This window comes from Dermacentor silvarum, chromosome 6 (genome assembly GCF_013339745.2).
Source record: "Dermacentor silvarum isolate Dsil-2018 chromosome 6, BIME_Dsil_1.4, whole genome shotgun sequence".
Classification (NCBI taxonomy): Eukaryota; Metazoa; Arthropoda; class Arachnida; order Ixodida; family Ixodidae; genus Dermacentor; species Dermacentor silvarum.
In genome coordinates this window covers 57,736,291-57,745,898 of record NC_051159.1, presented here as the reverse complement: position 1 = coordinate 57,745,898, position 9,608 = coordinate 57,736,291, and positions in this window count along the sequence as shown.

Below are 9,608 nucleotides of genomic sequence, written 5' to 3'. Positions count from 1 at the left end.
GGCTCGAAACCAATCATCGGATCAATGTTTAACTGCGCGAAGAAACGGACCACAGCGACAGCATGAAATAAGGACGCAGGCAGGCGTGTAAATAATGTTTATTCGCTATTTAGAACATTTTCGCTACTCTAGAATGTAAAATATAGAGGACATGAATTACGAATAAAAAAGTGCATTCATTCAAAATCCAACCCACAATTCCTGCCTGGGAGGTGGAGACGGTACCACCCCCAATAGTACCAATACACCAAAGTCTAACTCAAGATGGCGGCCTCCTGGCAGCCGTTGGGACAGTTTCTTGATGCCTTTTTTAGTGTTTTCGAAATGTCTAACTCTTATCTCTTTGTCCGTTCCACTTTTTGGGAAGACTGCGTACACCGGAGTGACCAGGCTTGCTTCCACGTAAATGTTATTTCCTGTTCATGGAACCTCAGAGATTCCCAGAAAGCACTTGCAGTTTTCTCATGAAACAAGAAGTAATAAGTGTAGGCTCCGGACATTTCAAAAATAATCAATAAAGCAAAAATACAAGCATTACAGAAAGATTAAGAGATTGACGTATTAAGAGGCGTGCTGTTAAGAGTAAAAATATCAAGTAGAAAATTAAAGAAATCGGTAAGAATACACCCAAGGCTACACGACAGCACTGGTCCAAGCATGGTCCAATGCTCGCAGAAATTGGTATGAATTTTGGCCCAATCCTGGCATTGTGGCGAAGTGCAATCCGATCCAAGGTCCAACCACTGTTCGAGCCAAGATTGGCCGTACAGTTTGCCATTGTAGTATCCAATGTAGTTCAAGCATAGAGCCACTGCTCAGCCGTTCTGTATGCAACGTGTTTCAAGAATATGCAGTGCTCCGCCATTTTGTATCCAACGTCTTTCAAGAATATTCAGTGCTCATCCATTTTGCATCCAATGTGTTTCAAGCATAGCCTGTACTCAGCCGTTCTGTTGCTTGTATGCTAGCTTACTGCCTATACAATTAGTAGCAAAGAAAACGTGATGGAAATAAGTGCGGGAAGGAAAGTTCCTGCAGACACACGCAAAGCATAAACGAAAATATAATTTATTTAGAATACTATTTACAATAAAGTTCTTGAACTGATGCAGGCATGAGTAGGGGTGCTCAGCTCCAGGGGCAGCAGCAGGAGGAGGAGGGGCAGGGGCTGCAGGAGCAGGGGAAGGAGCAGGGGCAGCAGCAGCCGGACAGGAGGGGCCGACAGTGGACTTGTCAGGGACGTGAGGGCAAAGGTGGGGCAGAGAGACGGCAGCAGTGGGCAGGCAATGATTCCTGCCCCGAAGTTAGGGATCATCGGGCTGCTCTGCTGCAAACGTTTCTGCGAAACGCCTCTTCCTGCCACCACCGCTGTCCACAGATCCTGGCAACCACCTCTTAATGAAGTACTGTGCTTCTGTCAGGTCGCCCCCCCCCCCCTTCGCACAGATGACATCGGCACACAAACATACAAAGACCACAATTAGTACATACAACATGCACCGTAAAGATCACCCACAATAGAGCAGGCAAACACATTCAACAAAAGAAAACCTTATCATAAACTCAAGAGACTTAGTGAAATAAGTTGCCAAGTCTTTAGCACACAGTTTATCTGACAGAGTTTGCAACCGCACCTAACCTTATTGAATCGAGGTTCACAGCATGCTCAGCGGCGAAATGCAAAATACGCCTCACCTCCCGACCTCACCTTCATCACACAAACCACGCGAGCCTAATTGCTTAACACACTCGAAAACTTAGGCAGCGATTACTACATACTGAACATAACGCTACAAACCGGACGCCTACGCAGGCACATCGGCACAGCCAAAATGACTGACTGGCGAAAAATCAGGGAAGCCCAAGAACAGGACACAAACACAATCACGAACCTGGAAGACTGGTGCGACAACCTCCGTCGACAGAAAAAACACCACACAAAGGAAATTGCCAGAACGGAAGAGACCCCAGAGGTGGATCCCCACCTACTACACCTGTGGGACGCCAAACGAGGCCTCACCCGCTGTTGGAAAACACAGAAGTACAACAGGAAACTCAAGACACGCATAGCACAAATAACAGCGGAAGCAGAAGAATATGCCATGCAACTCACCTCGGCGAACTGGTATAGATTCTGCAACTCCTTCGGTGGCACCCTGGGTACCGCCAAGACGTGGGACATACTCAAAGCCATCCTGGACCCCACCAAAACCAAAGGAGAGGGGCACAAGGCCCTGGAGCGGCTACTACCCAGGCAGCCAACAAGACCTCATCGACGCCATCAAGAACAAGTGCTATGGAGATCCACCTCCCACGCAATCATGTACAACACCATACATGGGACAACCAAACCCACTTTTCGACGAACCTATCACAGAACACGAGGTGAGAGCGGCCATCGCAGCCACCACCCGTAACACAGCGGCCGGCACGGACCTTATCATGAACGCCATGATCAGAAACCTTAGCGACAAGGCCATCTCCGCGCTAACGGCCTTTCTCAACCAACACTGGGAACAAGGTACCGTGCCGGCGATGTGGAAACACGCACGCATAATCATGATCCCCAAACCGGGGAAGAAATTGGCAATTGAAAATCTCAGACCCATCTTGCTCACATCCTGCCTCGGCAAGGTGTACGAGAAAATTATACACAAGAGGCTGCAGAGACACTTAGAAGACAACAAGCACCTGCCAGACACCATGTTTGGTTTCCGCGCAGGCTTGTCCACACAAGACGTTTTACTCTAAATCAAGGAAGAAGTCCTCAGCAACGTTCCCCGCAGCGGCGAACATGCCCTCCTAGCAATCGACATCAAAGGAGCTTTCGACAACGTCCGCCACCAAGGAATCCTAGAAGAGCTCACCAACACCACCTGCGGTGAGCGAACGTACAAGTACGTTCAGAGCTTCCTAAGCCACCGCACGGCACAGCTGAAGATTGGGGAGATCCAGACTGCAGTATACCACCCTCCCAACAATGGCGCACCACAAGGAACAGTCATCTCACCCACGCTCTTCAATGTCGCCATGATCCCCCTCGCAAGAAAACTGCAGGACGTAGAAGGCCTCCGCCACGCCTTCTACGCAGACGACATAACACTCTGGACCACAACAGGGTCCCTTATTGAAAAAGAAGAACGGCTGCAAACTGCAGCTGACCTCATCCATCAATACGTCAGCCAACGGGGACTACAATGCTCGCCCGAGAAATCTGAGCTCATACGAGTCTGGCGAGGCCGGGGTAACCACACAGTCCCCAGAGACCCAACACGAAAAATCGAGGTACACCTCAACGGGAGCCTCATACCAGAAACCTCATTGCTCATGGTGCTGGGCATGTGGCTGCAGTCTAACCAGCGTGCTACACACACCCTTACGCTCCTCAAAACCAGTGTCAAGGCGATATCACGCATGATATTCCATGTAACTTCGAAAAATAGAGGCATGAAGGAAGGGGACACCCTCCGACTGGTCAAAAGCCTGGTGGTGAGCAGAATCACATACAGCCTGCCCTACTACCATCTCACACAATCCGAGACGAAACAGGCTGACACGCTCTTGATGATGGCTTTCAAGACTGCTCTCCGCCTGCCGATGAGTACATCGACTGAGAAATTATTGGCTGGGGTTACACAACACCCTCAGCGAACTCACAGAAGCCCTTCACCTCTCACAACAACAGAGACGTGCGCGGACTCACACGGGCCGTCAGGTCCTAAAAACCTTGGGCTTCAAACAATACGAACCCAAGAAACCTGCACGATACCTCGTCACGTCCAGGACAGGTATCACATTGCCCCAATACCACGCAACATGGACCCTAACCTACACTCCGGAAGGAGAAAAGCGAGGGCCCAATACATAGAGAAAACATTCAGGTTCGATACCGGGGCCTGTTTTACGGACGCCGCTATGTACGGAACGAAGAAAAAGGGCGCAGTGGCAGGCCACGTCACCTCCAGTGCATTGACCCGCCCCTGCACGATCACGGAAGCGGAAGAGCTGGCCATCGCGTTAGCCATCCGCGAAGGCCGACACGCAAGCACACCACTGACGATCCTCACGGACTCCCAGCAGGCCTGCCGCAACTTCCTACAGGGAGAATCGCAAGACCTGCGGCACAAGTCCTAGCCCAAATACCCAAGGAGGACACTGACGACAACACCATCATAGCCATCATTTGGATACCGGGTCACGCTGTCATCACGGGTAACCTGTATGCCGACAGAGCAGCTCGAGAATTTGCACATAACCGAGCACTCATCACGCCGACTGCAGATGGCCCTGACCCAGTTGACCCCGAGTAATCATCAATTCTGAACTACCACAGAGGTAGTCGCTTGCGATATCCCGCACCCCATCGAATACTAAAGACGGAGGATGCCGCTGCCTGGCGGAGGCTCCAGACAGGCACTTACATGAACTTACACCTATTACATCCCATGCACTCCACAGCCTACAGGGACGAATGCCCGTGGTGTGGGGCCACACCAACCCTATACCACAATACGTGGGAGTGCACGCTACACAACATAGAACACCATGACACGAGCACCACGAGGGAGCAATGGCAGGCACTGCTGTCCAGCTCGGCCCTCGACGACCAGCTCAAGCTGATCCAGAGAGCAGAAAAGATGGCAAGAGCCAGCGGAGCCCTCCACTAGGGGCCCCGACCATTAGCGATGCCCCATTGGGGCAAGACAAAACTATCTTTGGATTAAAGTTTATCTATCTATCTATCTATCTATCTACGCAAAGTAATGCTGTGGATAATTAAATGCTGCTATCGCCTTCCCCGCCCTCAATATTCTTGATCCATTTACAGGATCTTCATCCTTGTTGCCTTCGTTGACATTCCTGTTTTTCCACCCTAACATAGCGTTAACGTCATCAGTGATGATCACACCATGTCATTACTGACCGATACATATTTAGCTGTCTCACCCGCTGATGCTAAACGTGTAAGCTGCCTGGTGTGATGCAATTCATCGGCATGCTCGTCAAGCAATTCACCTAAGCTGCCATTGGTGCTAGTGCAGAGAACACTTTCGCAATTTCTGCAAGGGCAGTGGTGGCTGAGCATGTGGCTGCTATAGTAAAAAATGAAATCAGCCAACACGGACGCCCAAATTTCTTCGTTGCAGAAGTTGACAATTCATATGAAAGACAGGATTTTGGCAAGGACAATCTCTTGTTATGCAAGCCATTTCGCTGTAGAGGAGTTCGGCAGAATACACAATACTTCAACAATACAAAAGGATGACTGCGGAAGCTTTACCTGTGGCTATCCGGCATAACTTCAAATTGAGGAATGCCCTCTTCCCCTTCCTTCTATGAAGGCTGTAAAGCACTTGGGACGGAGTGCGCCATTACAGCCTTCATGGCATTAGTTGCCACCTCGCGCAGCGACTTCCCTCCTATTTGCAGGAGGTGCTTGTGCTGCAAAAGACAAAAATTGCCAGAGATGTGGAAATGAGCACTGTATGTGGCAATGTTTTCAAGGTGTAAAATCTACCAAATACTACCAGAATATAAGTTATTGCCAAGTGAAGTGAATTTTTAGCTGAGTGCAAAGCAAAACATTTTTGCTCGAAGAGGTTTGTGACGCAATGCCCTTTAATTGTAAATGTGCTCCACAACACCTAAGCGTTACTGGAAGAAACACAAACACGAAGTGCATCAGGTCTTGTCTGTTCTCTGAATTTCATGTTTGTGTTTCATAACCCTTAGCACAGTAACTATGTTGCATAGTAACTACCTCTCCAAGCTTTCACTATCATTTGTAAGCACACCAATTCTACTCCCATGCAAATTCCCAATGCATAATTAGGGGATGTGACATTAGAGTGCAGGAAAGTCAGATCTACATACGTGTGGCACAAAACAGCTTAAAGGCATACCGACATGACATTTTCAGACCTTCACACTTTGCGTTAAAGCGACTGACGACCAGTTTTTAAAGACCTAGTTTTGTGGTAACCAAAAGCTAACCCTCAGCAATGTTTGCACCTGCAGCTTTGCAAATTGTCAAAGCAGGCCTATCATATGGCTTTCACAGGAGTGAGTGCAACTGCAGTTAACTGCCTACATTTTGGCCTTTTCAACCACTTTTGAAAATATAAAGCTGGTACAATAAGTTTTCATTGTCGTACAGACCTTCTTACATTTGTACAGCGTTTTCCCCCCAAAATACACACCTACATCATAGCTGCCGGGCCCCCGTTATCATTATTCTGTCGATAGATTTACCAAGCCAACTCATCAAAAACAAAGGCAGTGCCACTTTCACTACAAACGAAGCCTTATCAGCATATTGTAAGTTAAAAAAATAACAGAAAAATGTAGACTCCATTTCAATACTCAATAAGAATACTATAAACCCCATACAATAATAGAAAGCCATGTGATACGCCTCTCATTCATGATAAATAAGGAACAGTGTCCTGAAAGCGTAGGGAGACGTAGACACACCACAAGTTCGGACTTTCAACTGGTAAGTTTATTGAATGAACGAGTTTATGAAAAGTTGAACTGCACATGCACCCGGAAGGCAGTGAACAATTTATGACATTAACTCGTGGTTAGATCAGGTGATACTAAACAATAATGAATTACCAAAAATAAGAACCATCGTGCTGCTCCGCTGTCAACGATTTGTGTGGTCTAAAAAGGAAATTTCTTCTTGGAAGACTATTGCAGGCTGACGAATGCAACCTGGTCCTGCTTTCTGTATTCTATAGGCCTCGCAAATTTCATGCGTCAATTGGTCTGTGTGGCGAAAAAGAATCTCGGTCCGAGAGAATTCTGCAGTGCACCCGCAGTCATGGCAATGCATTGCGAAATGCGAGGCGCAAACAGTGCATTTTGGTGCTCCCTGAGGCGCACGTTTACAAACCGCCCCGATTGCCCCACGTACACGCGGCCACAGGTGAGGGGGATGCTGTACACGACTGCAGTGGCGCAAGGCAAACACATGATAAGTGTGCCTTACAGGGCTGACGCTACCTACTTTCTTTCTGGCTGAAAAGAAGAAAACAAATCTATGCGATGCCACAATCCCCCCCCCCCCCTTCAACCTGTGCGAACGCTAGTGGATGTACGGCTAATGGCTTGCTTCTTGGTGCCGCATCTTTACTCTCCAAACTTTACTCTTCGCACAAGCTTTCCCCAAGACACCAATAGCATGCTGTCTTGTGGAAAGTTCGTGCAAGAATTGCAGCATGCTATGGACACTAGTGTTCGCACAGGTTGAAACAAAAAAAGGGTTAGGGGGGCGGGGGGGATCATGACATGGCATAGATTTGTTGTTTTCTTTTTCAGCCAGAAGGAAAGTGGGTAACATCTGCGCAGCAGTTACAAAATTTGTGGAGAAATTTGCAAATGCAAAAAAATATCTGCCCTGTAAGGCACACTAATATACGTGTGCCTTGCGCCATTGCAATCGTGTACAGCAACCCCCTCATCTCTGGCCGAGTGTACGTGGGACAATCAGGGCGGTGTGTAAACGTGCGCCACAGGGAGCACCAAAATGCACGGTTTGTGCGTCGCATTTGGCAATTCGGGTACACTGCAGAATTCTCTCCTACCGAGATTCGTTTTCGCCACACAGACCAACTGACTCATGAAATTTGCGAGGCCTATAGAATACAGAAAGCAGGACCAGGTTGCATTAGTCAGCCTACAATAGTCTTCCAAGAAAGAGAAATGTCCTTTTTAGACCACGCAAATCAGTGACAGCCGAGCAGTGTGATGGTTTTTATTTTTTTAAATTCATTCTTGTTTTGTATCACCTGATCTAACCACGAGTGCATGCATAGTTCAAGTGTTCATAAACTCGTTCATTGAGTAACTTTTCCAATTGAAAGTCAGCACTTGTGGTGTGTCAAGTCTCCCTTCGTCTACGTTTTCAGTGCACTGTTCCTTATTTACCATGAATCAATACCAAGTTGTTCCAGTTTTCCCTCCTGTTCGGGCCACTTATGCATCTTCATGTTTTTGCCATGTGGGGCGCCAAGGGTCATTTTTCGCAACTTTTGGGGAAGAATTAAAAATATAAATCCACATTTATTGAGAAAAACATGGCTTATTTTAACCAGTAGGATAGGTCATTTTTCCACAAGCGGTTTTCTCAATTCATGTTCTGAGCAGTTGTCTGTCCCTTTAGGTAAAGGCGCCAGACTTTAAAACCCCAGAAATATACTGGCAAATCCCAGAGTGCACTAAATACCTAATTTATACTAGTTTTTCTACAGCCAGGTTTCGTTTAGCTTTCTCCCTCTCATAACATCATGGCACAGAAGGCAACCACGTAAGACATCAGAAGGTTTGACACTTGCTTCGACTTGATTGTCGAAAGGATGATTCGGCTTCTACACAGAAGCCTTGTTCACTGACTATTATTGATTTCATTTAGCTACGACAGGCAAATGGCCAACAACTATGTCAGTGAACAAGGCTTCATGGGGAAGGCAGAACATATAACCCTTTCAACAACAAACAATGCTATTTCCCCTTCACGATGCCGTGTTCTCTCTATGGCCAGCATCTGTTTTTGCCATGAATGTTCAATGAAATGGTTCGAGCTGTTCGCAATTTGACTGACTATCCCAACCTTTGTCATTTAGGCCTGAAAAATGGGGTACCGCCATTACAATACCGTATTTTCTCGCCTAACGAACGCACTTTTTTTCCTTGAAAATCTGCGCAAAGTTGGGGGGGGGGTGCGTTTATTAGGAAGGGTAAAATTTTGAACGATTTGTTTTTCCGCTGCCACCTCTAAAGAAAGCCGCAGTTTCATCCGAAAGGCGAACCATCGATTGCGATAGCAGATGCGCAGAGAGCTACACAAAGTAAGGATAGTAGTTCTATCGCCCGTATAAACTTTCAATGTAATTTAACCAGCATGGTTTCAGCGCGCACACTCACTGTCGAAATGCTGGTGTGAGGAAGCGCTGCAGCAACAGCGAGCGAAGTGACCTTGATGCCGTGTATCGCTTCAACTAAAACTGAGCGGCGATAACGGAGTACGCACAAAAGTATAAGCCGCCGTTGCACCTAGACTCAGCCTCCGACGCAGATCGCGCGGCCGTGCAATGTGCAGTTGCTGTGCCACCTCCCTCCCCTCCCAGCGGCGCCATGCACACGACGAAATACGGCGCGTTTCCTACCCGCTTTCTTCCCTCGACGCGGGATAGAGCCGCGATCGTTGGCGCCGACTTCAAAAATGCACCTGGAGTGTCCACATGATTGCTACCGCAATAAAAGTAGGGGACACGTACAATTCGGCGTCCGATACAATCGTACCAACTAAATGCCATATCGTACGCCGAATCGTACTGTGTCTCTCCTACTTCACGGCAGCAAGTTCAGGGTGGGTTTAATACGCGGGAGAAAAAAAATCGAAATTTTGACGACGAAAGTTGTGGGCGCGTTAATTATGCGAGCGCGTCCATTACACAAGTAAATACGGTATTTCACTTATTCAATCTGATGGGCATAAATTCTCTCACATAATGTAGCATAGTAGCTGATAAAACAAAGCACAGAGAAATCTGAGTAGTGGAATAAAAAGTAACAGTGGCCACAGGGTATGTGGGTTTACATTC